At 42.9% G+C, this 18,637-nt stretch overlaps 2 protein-coding genes across 5 annotated transcripts in view; one reads left to right on the forward strand and one right to left on the reverse strand.

The window, feature by feature from the left end:
- HIVEP3 (HIVEP zinc finger 3) overlaps window positions 1–17,448 on the reverse strand; it is a 423,170-nt gene extending 405,722 nt beyond the window's left edge. Inside the window, exons 1-2 of one of the 2 annotated variants that reach the window (XM_050797267.1) lie at window positions 17,185–17,448; window positions 15,675–15,786 (exon numbers count right to left, since the gene is read on the reverse strand). The gene's annotated coding sequence lies outside the window, so the exon portion shown is untranslated. The other variant, XM_050797283.1, reaches the window with a different exon arrangement.
- Window positions 1–18,637, forward strand: part of PPCS (phosphopantothenoylcysteine synthetase) — a 1,013,452-nt gene that overhangs the window by 465,077 nt on the left and 529,738 nt on the right. The gene's annotated exons all lie outside the window — the stretch shown is intronic.

Here is an 18,637-nt window from a genome sequence, read left to right on the forward strand (position 1 = left end):
GGAAGAGCCCACCAAACAAACAACTTCATTCCGAGGGCCTAGATGGTGCAGAGATAGCTACCATTTAGAATCGTTTCAGTTTCTATTCCGGTAAAGAATCCTTCAAAGAAAGACACCGAGGCTCTTACAGTGCAGAGAGGTGCTCTTCTAGGACAACTATAGGGTGGGAACGTAGCACAGCTACTAAAACTGAATGTGACACAATTAAGAGAGTACGGAGAGTATTTAGAAATACTTAAAAGTCAAAACATAAAAAAAAACTGGATAACTTGGGTTACATTCCTGGGATAAGTTTATTATTATCACAGTACTGTGATATTGTAGAATCTGGAGAAATAAAATCAACTGAAATAAAATAAAATACATCCACCAATTACCATTTACTGAACCCCTGCTATGGACCCAACTCTGTGCCAGAAATGAAGCAGCATCTCCCTTGCTCAAAGTTGATTTTTCAGGCTGGGGACTAGATGGGGCTCCTGAAACAGTTCAAGAACAAGGCAAAAACAGACCTATGGAGGTCACGTAGGATGATGATTAAGAGTTGAGCCAGGCTCAGCAACTGCCTAGGATCACTCCCATTTCTGCTGCCAGATGCCCTGTGCCTCAGTTTCCCCATCTGAAAAATTGAGATACTAAGAGTCTTTACTTCACAAGATCTTCACACTCATCTTACCTGTGAAGGCAACATGAGGTGATGTGTGCAAGGTCCTTAGTGTGGTGCTGATGAATGCAGTGAGCACTCAGGCCTTGTTATTCTGCAGTTATTACTGGAGGTGAGGCTGGAAAAGACCACACTTGCCCGACTTGTCCTACCCTTCTCTCCTCAGGAGGGACCAAGACATTTATGCCTGGCTATGAGTTGACACTAGAAAAGAAATCAAAAAGCATCTGTCCTTGTTTCTTGAAGTCAGATGCAACCAAGCTAAGCCTGGACCGACAGTTGACGGGCAGCTGGGGGGTGTGCTCCTCTGTTGAGCTGGCCAGGAGCTAAGGCTGACGGCTTTCTGTCCAGGGAGCCTTTTAGACTCAGAGCACACACATGCTTGCCTCTTAAAGAGTGCTGGGTCAGCAGGGATGCACTGGGAAAGCCATCAGCATCTTTGCATCCCTACTGACCGTTTCCTGCCCAGCACCCTGAAGCCAGCACTGACCATTTTCCTCCTTTTTTTTTTTTTTTTTTTGAGACAGTCTCACTCTGTCACCCAGGCTGGAGTGCAGTGGTACAATCTTGGCTCACTGCAGCCACCTCCTGGGTTCAAGTGACTCTCGTGCCTCAGCCTCCTGAGTAGCTCGGATTATAGGCATGTGCCACCATGCCCAGCTAATTTTTACATTTTTAGTAGAGTTGGGGTATCGCTATGTTGCCCAGGCTGATCTCGAACTCATGGCCTCAAGTGATCTGCCTACCTCGGCCTCCCAAAGTCTTGGGATTACAGGCCTGAGCCACCGTGCCTGGTCCTGACCGTTTTCTGGTTGGCAGCAGAAGAAGGGTCCCAGGTCAAACAATGCAGTCACACAGGCCTATGCTCTAACTGCGCCTTCCCACACAGCTTGGTGACCCCCAGGCCAGTGACTTTGACCTCTGAAGCCTCAATTCCCTTGACTGTAAAACAGGTCCTGACCTTGGCTGCACATTAAAATCACTGGGGGAGTGTTTAAAAGTCCAAATACCAAGGGCTCGCCCCAGACCAACAAAATCAGAACCCCCTGATGAGATCCACTGCTGTAAGGGAAAATATTATCTTCTACTCCCATAAGTGGAATTAAGGGAGACTATCCGTGGAAGGTGCTTACCACCATGCTTTGCACAGAGTGTACATAAAAGGAGACCATGACGCAGTACCATTCGGAGTTCCTAGACTCTAGAAACACCTCCCACAGGCCCACAGAGGGTTGTACTTGAAACTTTATTCACTGTACTTTATGCCCCACTTTGGTGAGTATCAAAGATCAATCCTGCATTTTGATTTCTCTAGTTCTTTTGATCACCCTGGTCCAGAATCATCTTATTCTTCAGAGAGAAAAGGGTCAGACCCAGGAAGTGCTTCTCTGGATTAAGGGCTGTGAGGCTAAATCTTTGTTTCCAACTCTGCTCTCATGGGCCTCCAATCCCCCATCCTAATAAGAGAGCTGCCATCCACAAAGGTCCTTGGCCCTTGGCTTGCAGAAGCGGGATGAGCATCTACAACCCTGGCTATGATGAAGGCTGCCCTGACAGTTACATTCTTGTAGGACAAATATTTCTGAGCCTGAGGTTCCTTTGCTATGTCTCTAGTCAACATGGGGCTTTCAGCCCTGTGGAACATGAAGATTTTTGTGAGCTAGGGTATAAGGATTTAAGAGTGTGTAGGTGGGGCCCTTCCAGGCCTTGCTTCCTAGATAGTTGATGTATCTGGACCCAGAACTGAGAGAAGGAACAAAACAAACAGGTGGGATCCCTTACAGTTTATAGTTATGTTTTTCAAAGAGTAATACACATTCAGGGAAACAGAAACAGAACTTTAGCTCAAGCAGTAAGAGGGGGCAGCCAGTATCCAAGCTGGAAGAAGAGCTAGCAGGTGACAAAGGAAGCAAGCACCCTCCATGCAGTGTTAAGGCAGTGCTTGTCATCCAGTGGGAACTGGGGTGCCTGGGTGCCAGGCAACAGAGCAGTTGATGGAGACAGTTCCAGTGCCATTATGAGCTGCTAAAAGGAGATCTGACGTGTGCATTCCAGACCCTGATACTACTTCTTGTCCAGTCATTCAACAACATAGTATTCCCTATAGACCAAGCATGTCTGTCTATCTATCTGATTTCACAACCCCATGACATAGGTACTGTTATCCTCACTTTGCAGCTGAGGAGACGGAGGCACACAGAGGTTAAGTAACTTGTCCAAGGTCACACAGTTAGTATATGACAGAGTTGGGATTTGAATCCTGTGCTCTTAATTCCTATGCCAAATTGTCTGTAGCCTAGTGAGGGTGTCAAACAGGTCAACAGACAATTAGAATAGAGTATAGTCTAAGTGAGTGCTAGGGACTAGCACAGGTGGTGGCATCCACAATTCCATTCTTATCTGATGCTCACTCGTAGGAAGAAAAACAGAAGAACCCACCTGGTGACAGGCTAGCAGGCACAAGAACAGGCAGAATGTGCACCTGGAGGATTTCACCTGGGAGAGCTGAGGAGGCACAAAGACCTGCATGTGAGTGTTCACGGTAGCTTCATTTGCAATAGCCCAAATCCGGAAACAACCGAAATTTCTATTAACAGGTGGAGGGATAAAAAAATCTGTGGCGGTCGGGCACAGTGGCTCATGCCTGTAATCCCAGCACTTTAGGGACCAAGGCAGGTGGATCATGAGGTCAGGAGTTTGAGACCAGCCTGACCACCATGGTGAAACCCGTGTCTACTAAAAATACAAAAAATTAGCCGAGCGTGGTGGCACACGCCTGTAGTCCCAGTTACTCAGGAGGCTGAGACAGGAGAATCACTTGAACCCAGGAGTGGAGGTTGCAGTGAGTCGAGATCGCACCACTGCACTCCAGCTTGGGTGACACAGCAAGATTCCATCTCAAAAAGAAAAAAAAAATCTGTGACATATTCACACAATGGAATACAATTCAGCCACACAAAGAATGAACTGCTGATCTATACAACATGGATGAATCTCAAAAGCATCATGCTAAGAGAAAGAAGCCAGAAGCAAAAAGAGTGTATACTTTATGATTTTATCTATATGAAATTCTAGGAAAGTCAAAATTCTAGTTTTAGAAAACACAGTTTGGCGAGGGGATGGGGGTGGGAGGGACGAACTAACTGTGACGGGCATGAAGGAACTTTAAGGGATGATGGGAATGTTCTATATTTTGATGATGGTGATGGCTACACTGACGCAGACGCTCGTCAAAACTTATTAAATTGTACACTTCAAAAGGTGAATTTTATTACATGTAAATTATACTCAATTTAGAAAACATTTTAACAAGAGACTTGATGTCATGCAGTCGAAACTGAAAAGTGCTGTGCTCTGAAGCTAAGAGTGAGAGTTACTTACATTCTGCTCCCTTTACTTGTTTTTGTTCCTTGTTCTTTTTTTCCCCTTCCCTCTCTCTCTCTCCCTCCCACCCTCCTTTCTGTCTCTCCTCAAAGTCTACCACCTCGTTTTCCAAGCCAAGCCTAGGTGACAGGCCCCTGAGCTGCATGCGTTTCCAGCACTGCCATTACAAATTAGTGGAAATGATCAGACCCCCAGGCAGACTGGTCCTCAGCCTGCTTCAGAGGGGCAGATGTTCTACAAAACCAGCCAGTGACCCACCCACAGAGAAGACTGGCAAGCCCGCAAGGCTCTCACTGGACCCCTCCGTGGCTTCTGCCTCCCAGGTAGAAAGCATGCATATACTAGATTAAAAAAGAGGAAGTGTCTTTCCAAAAACTACTCGGCTTTGGGAGGGAAGGAGGTCATTTGTCTTTGTCCAAGAAAAACATGTCCCTTCCTTGTAATCCTTAATAACCCCTGAATTGTTTTTGTTTTCTCCAAGGTAGTTAGGGACAGGGGTAGGGGAGAGGGGCCACAGTCAGAGAGAAAAGGAGCTAGAGAGGACAGAGGAAGCAAATGCCATACTACTCTGTAGTGGCAGCAAGGTGAGCTCTTACCACCTTGAATTTTGGGAAAGATGGGAAAAGAGGGAACCCTTCACCAACCAGTGCCAACATGCCTACCTAAGACAGCCCCCATATGAGGTGCATCCCCGTTCTCGCCGGATGAAAAGTGAACAGAGAGGTTAACAGGGCAAAGAGGCAGCAGTAATGGGAGGAGAACGTGAGACTGGCACGGTTCCCTCCCCTGGGCCTGCAGGAGGCCCACGGCAGCCAGAATGTCCATCTGCTATGCCCCACCACTAGTAGGCTCACAGGAAAGGAAGAGAACAATGACAACCCAACTGTCCCTTGCGCAGAAGTTACACCAAGAAGTGAGCAGCAGGACCCGCTGACCTGGCAGTAAACCACATCAGAGTTATCAGTTGGAAACCTCTTGGACAAAGAGAGTTTATAAAGTCCCTTGGCCAAGAGGCATGGAAGTTGAGTTCAGCCAAGCGCAACTCAGACACATGGGCAGTGGAAGGGGACCTGGGGATGCCAGCTGCCAACCAAGTCCTGTTTGTTGGAAATTGAGAGAGATAGTATTGGAGAACTAGATGCTTTCACTTTTTATTTCTCCAAAAGAGAGCTGGTCTGCAGGTAGTGAAGCCTATAATTCTATAAAAAATGGAGATTAAAGAGATAGGAAGGTACAACTCTGGCCCAAGACAGAAAAAAGCAAAAAGAAAAAAACAACAGGCATCCATAAGAGAAAAAAGTGAGCGGTTCTGGGCATCTAGTAAGTGGAAGAGGAAAGAGACCATCTCTAATCCTAACTCACTCTGTTCCAGGTTTGAAATAAAAGCTATATAGGGAGAAATAGCCTGTTAAAGTAGAATTGCCAGTGTGTAGAACTGAAAATCAGCCAAAAATCCATCAGCTCTCTCAATTTACTAAGAAATAATAATTAACTCCCTAGTACCTGATATACTTTTGCATTTAAAGGCTAAACTACCTATATCTACTCAATATCATTCGCTTCTATTCCAGTAAGACTCTTATTGGCAGGTTTAAAGCACCCCTACCCAACCCACTAGCACCAACTTGTCTTCTACCTTAGCCTGGAAGAAACATGTATGAATTACATTGCTAAGAACATAGTATCATATCTATTGAATGAATCATTAAATAGACTGGCCACTGTAATAAATACATGTGGATATATACATTCTGTTAATAGACTTGGTATAGTCTTTCATGGTTTCAAGTGTTAAGAATTATTGTGGTATTAAAGAAAACCTTATAGGCTTTCATTTCCTGAACTATGGTGGATTCGATATGTAGCCAACTCTACTGAAAACACTAAGCAAAATGGAAACTATAGAAAAACATCTTTTGAAATGACTGATGAGCTGGCAAGTTAGTAAGACATATTAACTAAGCAAAATCTGAAGCCCAGAATAAATGCCAATCCCTGAAGTTAGCTTGAAGACATTAGCCAACAAAGTGACCTTCACTTTTATATTTTGTGGCCTCATGGGAAGAGGAGACAGGATAAGAATTTCCCATAACATAAAGGATACTATCACATGGATCCAGGAACTCCAATGAATACCAAGTGTGAGAAATAAAAATAAATATAAACCTAGATATGCTTTGCGAAACTGTAGAACACCAAACAATTTAAAGGAACCAGAAGGAAAACACAGATGATTCTCCAAGGAGAGAGTCTTGTCTGTAGACAAGACAGCAGATTTTAGAGGAAACGATGGAAACAGAGGACAGTTGAATAATATCTTCATTGTGTTGGCGAGAAAATAACTGACAACCTAGAATTCTACCCTAATTCTATCCAGTAAAAACCTCTCTCAAAAACAAGGGGAAAATTAGTGTATTTGCAAGCAAACAAAATCAAAGAAGTTATCACCAACAGACTCTCAATAAAGAAAATTCTAAAAGCTGTACTTCAGGCTCTATCAGAAAATACCAAAATGAAGTTGGTAGACCTATGTTAATATTAATCAGAATAGACTTTAAGACTAAAAGAATTACTAGGGAAACAAGTTTCGCTTCATTATAAAAGATTCAATTCACCAGAAAGATAAAACAATTCAAACCTATAGGTACCTAATAACAAAGGCTCAAAATATATAAAACACAAACTCACAGACCATAAGAAGAAAGAGAAAAATCTACAATCATAGTGGGAGATTATATTTCTCTCAGTAACTGATTGATCAACCATGCAAAAACCAGTAAAGATATAAAAGACTTGGACAACACAGTGAAGAAGCTTGATCTAATGGAGTTACATAGAACACTGCATCTAACAATGGTAGGATCCACAGAACATTATGAAAAGAGACCACATATCAAGTCTTACAATAAATTTAAAAGGCTGGGTAGCACTCAAATAATATTTGGCAACCATGAAGCAATTAGGTTAGAAATTAGTAACAAAAAGGTAACAATAAGAAAAATAAACAAATATTAAGAGGATTAAAAAGAAACACAGTTTTAAATCATAAGTCAAATAATAAATCATAATGAAAATTATAAAATAGTTAGAAACAAATTATACAAAAATATTACATATCAAAACATATGAAGTTAGAGTAAATATGTATAGCTCACAATGCTCATAACGGGGAAAAAAGCCTGCAAATTAAAAAGTCAAACATTTACCTTAAGAAGTTAAGAAAGAAAAATAGCTCAAATGTAAATAAGTTAGATGGAAGAAAATAAAAATTACTATAGATATTCATAAACTAGAAAACAAATGATGGAGAGGATCACAAAGTCAAGAATTAGAGATAGTCTCTAATAACATTGAGAAAATTATTAAAAGACTAACAACATTATAGAAGGTATTACAAATGAACAGGTGACATAACCATAGATCCTACAGAACATCAAAAAATAACAACATCTTATAAGTAACTTCATGGTAAAAATTTTGAAAACTCAGATAAAATGGATAAATTTCTAGAAAAATCTAATTTACCAATATTGATTCAAGAAAAATATTAAAACCTGAATACCCACTATCTATTGAAGAAATTGAATCAGAGGTTGAAAGTCTTCAGGAAAGAAAGAATTCCAGCCTCATATAATCTTTTTTTGAGAACAGATAAAGAGGAAACATTCTATAACTTACTTTACAAATTCAGCAAAACCATGATACAAAACCCTGCCAAGGATAACATAAGAAGTGAAAATTATAGTACAACACACTCATGAAGATAGATGTAAAACTTCTAAATTTTATTAGCAAAAAACCTAGCAAAGTATAAGAAATGAACCCATTACAACCAAGTCAGGTTTATTCTTGGAAAGCAAGGTTAAGTTAACTTTGGAAAATTAGTTTACCAGATATTAACAAATTAAAGAAAAAATTATATAAATATTCTCAATAAATGCAGAGGAAGTATTTAATAAACCTCCATGTATATAATTTGAAAGACAAAAAAGCTCTTTGCAAATACAGAATAGTAGTTCCTCATCCTGATAAGGAATATCAAATCCATAAAAAACATCATTCTCAAGGGAAAATGTTGAACATGAAAGGCAAAGCTTAAATGTTTAGAAGACAATATAAGAATTGTTTTTAAGGATGTCCTTCAAAAGACACAAAATGTTCAATGATAAAGGAAAGATTGATAAATTTTATTACATTGAAATTAAGAATTTCTGCCACTGTAAAGATACTAAAAAAGATGGTGAACAAAATATCACAAATAAGGAGAAGGTATTTTGGCAACACAGAGAAATAGTTTCCTGCATATATAAAGAACTCCTACAAATAAATAAGAAAGATGTAAACTACCCAATTTTCAAATAAATGGGCAGAAGGCTTAAAAAGGTACTTCACAAAAAAAGAAAATCCAAAAGGTCAACAGCGTATGAAAAGATACTGACCCTCTTTAGTAATCAAACATATAAAAATTGAAACCAGATTAGATACTGTTACACATCCATCAGACTGGCAAAAATTTTTGAAAATATCCTAGAAAATATAAAGTGTTTGCAAGATTAGAGAGCAGTAGGAGCAATTGCAGCTGGATATAGATATTGGTTAAACACACTGTAAATTAATTTTTGATTAAAGTGAAACTCATATGACACAATAGAAATTCTGAACTATCCTAGCACCAATGAAAATGCCCATAGTCTATGACCAGTAATTTTACTACTATGTGTATTCCCTAAGTAAACTTACACACATACTTAGCAGGGAACTTGAAAAAAAATGTTTATAGCAGCACTATTTATAATAGCAAAATACTGGAAATAAGTTAGTGTTCATTAATAATAGAATAGACATATAAACTGCCATATATTCATTCAGTGGAATATTATGGTTCAGCAAAATGAAAAAATTTCAGCTACACCCAACAATGTGAATGAATCCAGGACGAAACATTTAACAACCAGTTGGCACAGTGTCCAAACAAATGAAGTCCCTGCCCTAGTGCCAGAGCTGGTACCCAAGACCCCCTGCTATGCCAGATGTAATCCCTTTAGAAAGGGGCGGACTTGGAGAAGTACCATAGGAGCACCTGGGAAGGATCAGGTAAGCAGCAACTTACCAACTGATATGGAAATATTTCAGTTGTTTGTCAACCAGTGAGCCTTACTGGTATGGTGTGCATGGACTAAACGTGAGCATTAAGAACAAAAGAATACAACAGTGTGATTCCATTTACATGAAGTTCACAAACACACACAACTACACAATATATTGTTTAGGGATACAAATGCAGGAGGATGAGACAATAAAGAAAAGCATAGGGGAATAAAAGGTACAGAAATGTCCAGAAGATGGTAATCCCTGAGAAGAGAGGGAAGGGGATGGGGTGGAGGGAGGTACACAGGGGACGTCAAAGGTTCAGCTAACATTCTTTTTCTCAAATCAACTGGTGAGTGTATAAGTATATAATGTTATTCTTTAGACCTTTCTACACAGTTTATAAGCATTCATTTGCATCTAGGGGCTATTTCATTAAAGTTATTTCAAAAGATGGTCACCACACAAATTTTAATAAGAAACTCTCATACCAAATTGCTGCAGTTCCTGCCGTATCTTTTCTAGTTGCTGGGCAAAGATGCTGTCCTCAATTGTAATTGGTGTGCTCCAAACCCACTTAAAATTCTATGAGCTTCTCCCCAAACCACTCCAAAACATTCTTGTGAGAATCTTTCCAGCAAGGTACAGCAAGGCCCAACCTCCAGAGTACATTATGCTCTGGCTCCTTTATTTAATACAATCATAATCATAGTGGGTTTTTTTCTCAAATTTTGAAATCTTCAAAATGAGGGCATGGAGCAAATGACTACATTCTGCTTCTCTTGCTAAGCTTTCAGTGGTGATGCTCTCATTTTAAGTTCTTTACCAGACGCTTCAGCTGTGCGATCCCCAATTCCCCTCATCAAGATTTGCTGACAGTCAGGGGAAGTTTCTAACACTGTATTAAGTGTATACTGAGGGCCAGGGAATTGGGGAGAGTTTGAGGGGCTGCACACATGTGCAATTTTTAAGCAAACCAAGCAGATGCTTGTAGATTCAACACTTTTTCAGTTATTTGTGAACAACCCCTAATAGCCACACCACATGGCAATTTGTCTTTTCTCTGGAGCACAAATGTGAACTGTATGTCGCAAAGCCACAGAAAAGAACAAGTCACTTAGCTAGAGAGGGAACCTTCTCAAAGGTCCAGTTTCCCCATCCCAAGATGCCACCAGGGAAACAGAAACTCTGGAGGTGAAAGAAACTTAATTTCTTTGAGTGCAAGTTGAAAAGGCAAATAATTGGTAGCCTGTGAATAGTCATAGGAACCTCTTCACTCTGGACTGAAACCTGATTCAGGAGGAAGTCAAGAGCCTATGCAAGTATTTCTGCAGTTGCAAACTTGGGGATTTGCCAAGGGCTTGAGATGGATCCACTGAGAATGTCAAGGGTATACTGTATAGAATTTTGATGGAGGAGGATTTCAAAATTCTTCTTCTATTTAAATTAAATCAGTTCATGTTTATCAGGGCATCTCTGATCTTTTTGTTTTTAAGAGACGTCTTTGCTCCATTGTCCAGGCTGGAGTACAGTGATGTGATCATAGCTCATGGTAGACTCAAACTCCTGGGCTCAAGAGATCCTCCTGCCTCTGTCTCCTGAGTAGTTAGAATTTACAGGTGTAAGCCACCATGTCCAGATAATTTTACTTTTATTTTTTTTAAGACAGGGTCTTGCTACATTGCCCAGGCTGATCTCAAACTCCTGGGTTCAAGTGATCCTCCTGTGTCAGCCTCCTGAGTAGCTGGCATTACAGGTATGAGCCACTGTATCCAGCTCCTCTGATCTTAAGATAGTTTCAACATCTAATGCTAAGCCTGGAAGTCCAATGAATGACTCAATAGACTAAAACTGGTGACTGAGATTCGGCAGAGTACATCATGTATTTATAACACTGCTTTTATTTTTTCCATATCTTTCTACTGTTTGTTTATTAGCTTTTCTTTGGATCTCAGTTATTCATACATAACACATTTTTAAAAAGTTGAACCCAAACCCCAATGCAAGGGTCCACCGATAATTAGAGATCTCCAGATTTCTGAGACTAGCTTCCCTATGCTTCTCCCTGGCTTTGCTCCCCAAATCTGAAGGGCATTTTCAGATCACCCCTACTTCATATTTAGATATAAAGCTTCCCCCTTTATCTACAAGAATTCCAGCTGCACCTGGCGTTTCAAAAACAGTTAGTAATGAGGAGGGGAGTCCCATCAGTCATGAAGTCACCACTTCCATCATTGTCCTGCCTCCCAAGCACATATTTCCAACCTCCCAACAGGCTGGAGGTGAAGCCTCCCAACAGGGCAGCCCTCTGGATAGTGTGGTCCAGTCACTTCCCACCACCACACCCCACCTCCTCTGCCTTCCAAGCCCCTGGGATTTCAGGGAATACCCTTTTCTCCATCATATTACAATTAGATACAGGGAACCCTTGGAGAGTTCTGAGTACTTGCAATTATATTCAATAACCTGTTACTGACAGTTTCTTTTAGTTAAAGAATTTTTCAAGTAAGTTACCAAAACAGTGAATGTATGTGCATCTAGAAACTGAGAAATACTCTTCCATTACTTTTAATTAGGTCCTCTCATTTTCCACATATGTACTGAATTTTTAAAATATTATTTTAAAAGTGTCTACATTTCTTTTCCCCTACTTTTGTTTTTCCTCTTGCCTTTGTTTTGGAGCAAATTTTAACTGAGCACATTGTCAGAGGGTCAAGCCAAGTTGAGCACTGCTCGTGTATCTCAGCTACCTTCCAGTTTCCAGCACGATGTCTGAACTGAAAAACACCATTGCTTAGCATAAAGGTGTGGCCATGACAGCTTGAACAACATCCGGGTAGTGGCAAGTCTACATTTGCTACACAGATGTAAGAAACAGATGGCACTAGGGTCTACCTCTCCCGCTCCATCTTTTCCATCATCAGGTCTCTTCCAACTCCAGAATTAAAGTCATCAAGTTGGAAGAACTCTGAGTGTGTTTCCTGATCATAACAAGACAGGTTGAGGTTCAGGAGTATTTTCTTTAGCATCAAATGTTAGAACATAACCACTAATAATAACAGTAGCATAGTAGTTCCCTGATAAATTCTGACAAAAGATTATATAAAGTTCTCAATTTCAACAGCAGGGCTTTATAGTTGTAATACAATTTTGACCAGTAAGCCACCGGCTGTCCAGAAACCTCGCAGGTGCCATTATCATGGATAGCTGCAGTTTTTTCTCTAAGAATCAGGCGAAAAAATCATTTGGGGATACTTCAAAACTCTCATGTCTTTTTAAATTGGATGAACAAAATACAATCTGAACTTCTATGGATACATGTGGGTCACTGTGAGCATCAGTTACTATGTTATAAAACAGAATACCAAAGATCCATCAAAATACATAAAATTTCACTGAATTCCTTACATTAAATGCTCATATTAGCTCTAGAATGCCATGCCTTGAATTCTTGGGCCTTTTAAATTTTTTTTAATTTTCCTGTTTCTTGTGTTACTCTTACTTCTTACTGATACTTGATAAAAGATCTTTAATAATCCTTGCACAGTACAGTATCAGTTGCTTCCAATTTGCTAGGTGTATTTGACAAACTAATAACCAAGCCTCTTAAAACTTGAAGTAAATGCAGAGGCCTGAAAGAGGGTATAAAATTTCCTCCAGTGATCAAAATTCATGAACTGTAGCTCATGGACTTATGACCTTTCTTTTGATTTGCCATCTAGGTCCCAACTTGATAAGTGAAATTATGTAAATGTCAGTTCCAAATTGTTGTGGTATTATCCTAGTACCCATCAACTACAGTGCACATGTCACTAAATGTATCTCATTTTTCTTTGCAACATAGTTCAGTGGTCTTAGTAAGGTTATGATGGTTACACCTACTTTACAGATAAGGAAGAAAATTGGTCACGGGCTTTGGCCAAGTCTGACCCAGAATGCCAGTGCTGCCTGTTGATACAGCCAGTGTTTTCCAGCCCTGCCCTCCCAGTGCATCTGCAGATCTGTAAATACACTTGACTCCCCAGGAAACAGGATAGAGAACAGCATGTCATGCTTTCAGCATGGAGGGCAGAAAAGAGCCTTAAAGACGTCGGGGAACTCACAGAGTAGGGAGTGAGAGGCAAGTTAAATGCTATCCAGTTATCAAACAGCTTTCTTAATGTTATCTTTCATCAAGTCGGGTCCTAGAACCTGCCAGGGCTTCAGACTAAATGCATCTTCTTCTTGCCTGTACCTTTCACACGCTAAATGTCTCAAGGGCTCACTTGGCAAGGGCCCAAAGGCAGCACACACTTCTCCACTCCAAGGAGGGTGGCTGCCACTAAAACACAATGGGCGGAGACAGCTCAACAATAGTGCCAGTTGAGCACATCTTGATCCACTGCCACAGATTTCACAGTAGTAGTTGGCCCTCAAAGCAAACCCACTGGGGTGTTGAGGGCAAAAAAACAATCTTAGCTTTAAGGGGCCAGACTTTGCCATCAAATTAACAAATCTACCCAATAGCCCCAGGCTAAGGCGCTCGGGGTGTGACAGGAGGGCCCTTCTTAACAATTCTGTATCCTGTGGATGCCTTAACTAGCCTGAGAAGGGAGGAAGCAGAGAGAGCTAAGTGTCACACACACCCTCTCCTCCTGCCTGCAGGTATCTTAGTTGGACAGCTGTTCTCCTTCCTTGCAAAAAATTCCCACAATCTTTAAATGCAAGGATGTAAAGGGCCTCCAGCCTCTGCAAGCCATCACAACTTTAAAGAGCTTATCTCAAACAGCATCTGAGGTGTACTCTTCAGCCCCACAGTATATAGCCCAACCCCAGAGCACAAGTGACACCTTGATGAACAGGAACTCCTCCCCACACTGGCTGCTCAGCAGGACCATGAAGAACAGCTGGGACCTGGCCTATTACCCTGGCTTCAGGATTCATTTTCTGCCTGGAATTGGGAAACTGTAGTCCCTGCAGGGGTCCTTCTCCTGGGTCCAACTGTCTCCAGGGTGCAAGAAGGGTGAAATTACCAAATGAAAGTTCAGATAAGCAATTACTGGCTGAAAGAGATATGGGAGGGTCTTCAGATCAACACTGACCCAGAGCTAATACCACACCATCCTCAGAGGGACACATGATCATTGACCTGTGCTCTTCACAATGAAGTGGCTCGAATTATTCCTCCTTGCCCCCACTCTCTCCCTGCCCCCAGCACACACATAATTACATAAAGATACCTTAAACAACTGTAGCACCCAATTTCTTCAGTCTGGGGGAGAGCCAGGAGATGGTGGGGAGCTGTTTGGGCACACGTCTGATCATTACATAATCACACAAACAGGGGCTGGAGAACATTGACATGCAGATCAGTTCAGCAAACACCTCATTCTCCCTCTTTCCTCTTCCCTCCCCCTGCAACACCCAAATGCACACCAGAGTTAACAAAACCCAAGCACTCCAGGTAGCTAGTGGGCACCTGGCTGCTGTGGTTACAATGCCAAGGGCTACCAGAAACGTCAGGGTATACCAGAAAGAGGGCCTGGGTGCTGCTCACCCAGCGACCAGACCTGCAGACCCTCTTCCTGCAACCACTGCCCCCAAAGTTAAGGAAGGGCCTAGCCACAGAAATATTCCTGACCTGCAACAGAAACCAAACCAGCTACGTTAAAGGAAACCAATGCTGGGCCTCCAAGTTCCTCTGCACCACCACTCTCTGTCCAATCTACGCGGGTTCAGGGGACTGCCACACTCATAAGTCCTCAGCAGCCTGGACAATATCATCAGGGACCATTCGGCACCATCAGTGTTTCCATTTAAAAGATGGTAAAATGTGAGGCATAACTTGGAGGGGACACTCTCTCTGCTAGCAGGGAGGCAAGAAGCCCCAATAGAATAGGAGTTTGGTTTTGGTTTGGTTGGGTCGGGTTGGGGGTTGGGAGATGATTTTGCTTTAGGAATATTTTCAGGGGGCTAGGATTAGTAGGGAAGAGAAAGCTATCCCTTCTGTCTCAGCAGCCAGCATCATACGAATCTCATTCTCAACCAAGCAGGCTACTGGAGTCCGCCTAAACAATCCCGGAGCAGCAGCCAAGGCAACACAAAAAAACGCAGGTGCCACGGGACGCGATGCCTATGCCCCCCAGCCCAGGCTCCTCGGGAGCAGGCCCGCCAGTGTGCGAGTGCAGAGCCCAGCAGAGCTTGCTGCAAGCAGCGCTGGATCGCACGGCGCGCACAGGGTTACAGCCCTGCCGCCGCTGCCGCCGCCGCCGCCGCTGCCTGTGATTGACGCGCGGGGGTCACTTGAGGCTCGCGCCGCTCCCCAGCACCAGGCCGAGCAGCGCGCTCAGCCCACCGGGGGCACCAACCGCCACGCGCAGCCCACCCGGCCAGCCCCTGCGCCTCGGCAGCCGGACACCTTGCCTAAGAAAGGCAGCCACAAAATGGAATCGCAGCTCGTTATTTTGCTTCTCCGTGCGGCCGCAGGCAAAAACACAATCACAAGGTAAAATACAGCGCAAGGAATCCATCCGCCGAATAAAAACCCAGAGTCCCCTACCTTCGGCCTTGGGATGGCAAACTGGTCCTGTGATCTCTGACCCACGGATCCAGCCCCTTCTTCATGAATTATTCCGGCCAGGCAGGATTTTGTGCATTTTTTTCATGAACACCTGTTTCAAGTAAGGGGTAAAGACCTTATTGAAAGAATTGTCCTTAAAAAATAACCTGTGCAAACGTATGTCCATCCAGGCATGCATGCGTGTTTGTATACACACATAGGCACACGGAATAGCCATGTACATTGAAGCACCAAACTAGGCAGTTGGATAATGGGAGAGTCGGCTGGTTGTGAGCATGCTCGCGCCGGGAACAGATCCACCCTCTGTTATTCCTCTGAATAAATATAAATCACGATCAGAAACCCAAACAGAAGCATCCCTCTTGAATTCCTGCTGCTGAAAAACACGGAATAAATTCAGCCCGCAGACACAGAATCTAATCAGCAGCTGTTTTCTGAATCCAGAGCCAACCCATGCCTCGCTTGTCTTTTCCACTAGGAGTCCAGACCTTTTTTGAAAGGGGTTTTAACCTTTTAAAGACACAGTACACCAATTATCACTTCGGAATAGCTGTCACTCCCAGCGCAGGAAGCCAGTCCCATGCCTAAAGCCACAGTAGGCTTGCACGCAGTGATAAGGATTTCATTTATTGGTGCTTTTTAAAAAACAATATATATGTATAATATATGCACATATACATATATACGTGGAGAGAGAGAGAAAAATGCAAATGCAAGCCATAAATATTTATTGCAGTGATGAGCTTCTCAGTGACTAATCGGCATGTTATGTAAACACTGTGATCCTTCACTTCTGAACACCCATGTTCACAGGTCAGACGAGACAGGGCACTCTTGTCAGCAGGCGTGTCACACCTCACCAGCCTCTGGCTGCAGATCAGGGGCCAGGGAGCCTCAACAGTGGCTGAAGGGAGTGGGGCCTCTGCACCTGAGAGCTCAACATAAGCACTCCTTGCCCTGCCCTGCCTTGCTCTGCAGGCTCAGGGTCCATGTCCACAAACCAAAGAATAGCTCTGCCACTATTGCTAAACTCGAACATAATCCAGAGCCACATCGCATTCCAAGACACACTTTCTTTCAACCAGAATCACGAATCAGAACTACCACCTGAACCTTAGTTAGAGTGTTTACGATTCAGACTTAGGCCCTTCTTCAAGATTTTGTCATTGAGTTCTGTTGTTTTGTTTTTTACTTTTAAGGTATGGAGGTAGAAAAACAGGATGGGGGAGAGACAACCTCTAGCCTAAATTTTTTTGAAAAAAAATTATTCTTCGAGTGCTTTAGCCACCCAGATGGTGTTTACTGCAGTTTTGTTCTGGCTTTTAAAGAGGTAGCACTGAGAAGAAACAAGAGTCCTAACCTTGCTCATGTGTGATAAGAAGGCAAATGCCTTTGACAGTTTCTTTTTTTCACCCCAGCCCCAGAGCTCCAGCATGGCGCTGTCTGCTTCTCCGCTGGTTCCCGCCTAAGAGCAGTGGCAGTGGCTCACCTCGGGAACTACAGGGGCGCTCCTACCGCCGCTCCAGCATCACAGCCCATTCCCTCCCTTGCCTAGTCCTGCCAGGCAAACCGTGAAAGCAAGTGCACTGTCACCCTCCCACCTCATCGCAGGCGCTCCACTGTGGACCCCTCCCAGCGACACACACACACTCTCTTCCTTCCCCTCTTCCAGCCGTTTGGCAGAAAATTATCATATTTCATGTGTCATCGCCCAAGCAAGCTGGGTCCATCACTGATTGGCTGGGCCCTGGCAGCCGGAAATGTCACCAGCCACACAGCGCGGAGCTGGCTCTCCCGCCGCCACCACAGACCTGAGCCCAGGAGGCTCTGTGACAAGGCACAGACCTACCACAGAGAGCCTGTCACTCTCTCCCTGGTCCAGCCCCTGCCCTCTGCTTCGCCCTCTACCCAGCCCCGGGGAATAGGGGCTGCAAGGGGATGGTGAAGGAGTCTCAGTGACATTCCTATTTTTCCCAGCATGTTTGAGAAGAAACTAAAGATGTCTCCAATCAGGTTTACAAATCTGGAGAACTTGTTTTTGACAAAAACATTCTCTCTTCACACTAAAAAAAAAAAAAAAAAATTCAGTGAGACTGGGTGAAAACAAGATGATTTTTTTTTCTTTTTTACCCCAGGAGAGTTTACTAGATGCTGCTGTTTATTTCCCATCTAACATCTCAGGCACCAAGGTATAATCATGTCACAGGGCTGTCAGATAATTCAGAAGGTGATTCGAGTCCATCCTCTTACCTTTAAAGAGAACAGCTCCAGAAAATGAGGCTTTGTGACTTGGCTTTGCAATGTATCATGATGCCACACAACTTTTTAAGGGTTAAATGATCTTTGTAGTGACCAATATGAATCACTTCGGCTGTAATTTAATCTTAGTCCCTCCTGCTGTATCTTCAGCAGGCTTAGTGTGACTCACCATTTCAGTCTCACCTTATTCTGTTCTCCTGAGTAAACTAAACTCTATCTCTCTGGCCTTTTCAGTAAAAGTTGTTTCTCAACCCTTTAATTATGCTGCTTTAAAGAAAAAGCCTCCCAGAGTTAGATGAGGCTGGAAGGTCATTTGGTCCAGCTATCCATATGATGTGTCAGAACTCTCCACTATTTCCACATTGGGGCTTTTGGTTTGGGGAATGGTAAATTGGGCTCATATATTTACTCCCTTTCATTCCTTACCCCCAAAAACGATTTACATGACCAAAACATGACTGGCAATGCTGGGAACCAGGGAAAGACGCCATCAATAAAGCAGACATTTTGAATAATATGGGAAGATACAAAGTAGATGGGACATGGGAGGAAAAACTAATTCGTACTGATAAGCTCATGATTCTGCAAAGACCCTGATATAGTTTGGCTGTGTCCCCACCCAAATCTCACCTTGAATTGTAGCTCCCATAATCCCCACATGTTGTGGGAAGGACCTGGTGGGA

The sequence above is a fragment of the Macaca thibetana genome, chromosome 1 (genome assembly GCF_024542745.1).
Source record: "Macaca thibetana thibetana isolate TM-01 chromosome 1, ASM2454274v1, whole genome shotgun sequence".
Taxonomy (NCBI): Eukaryota; Metazoa; Chordata; class Mammalia; order Primates; family Cercopithecidae; genus Macaca; species Macaca thibetana.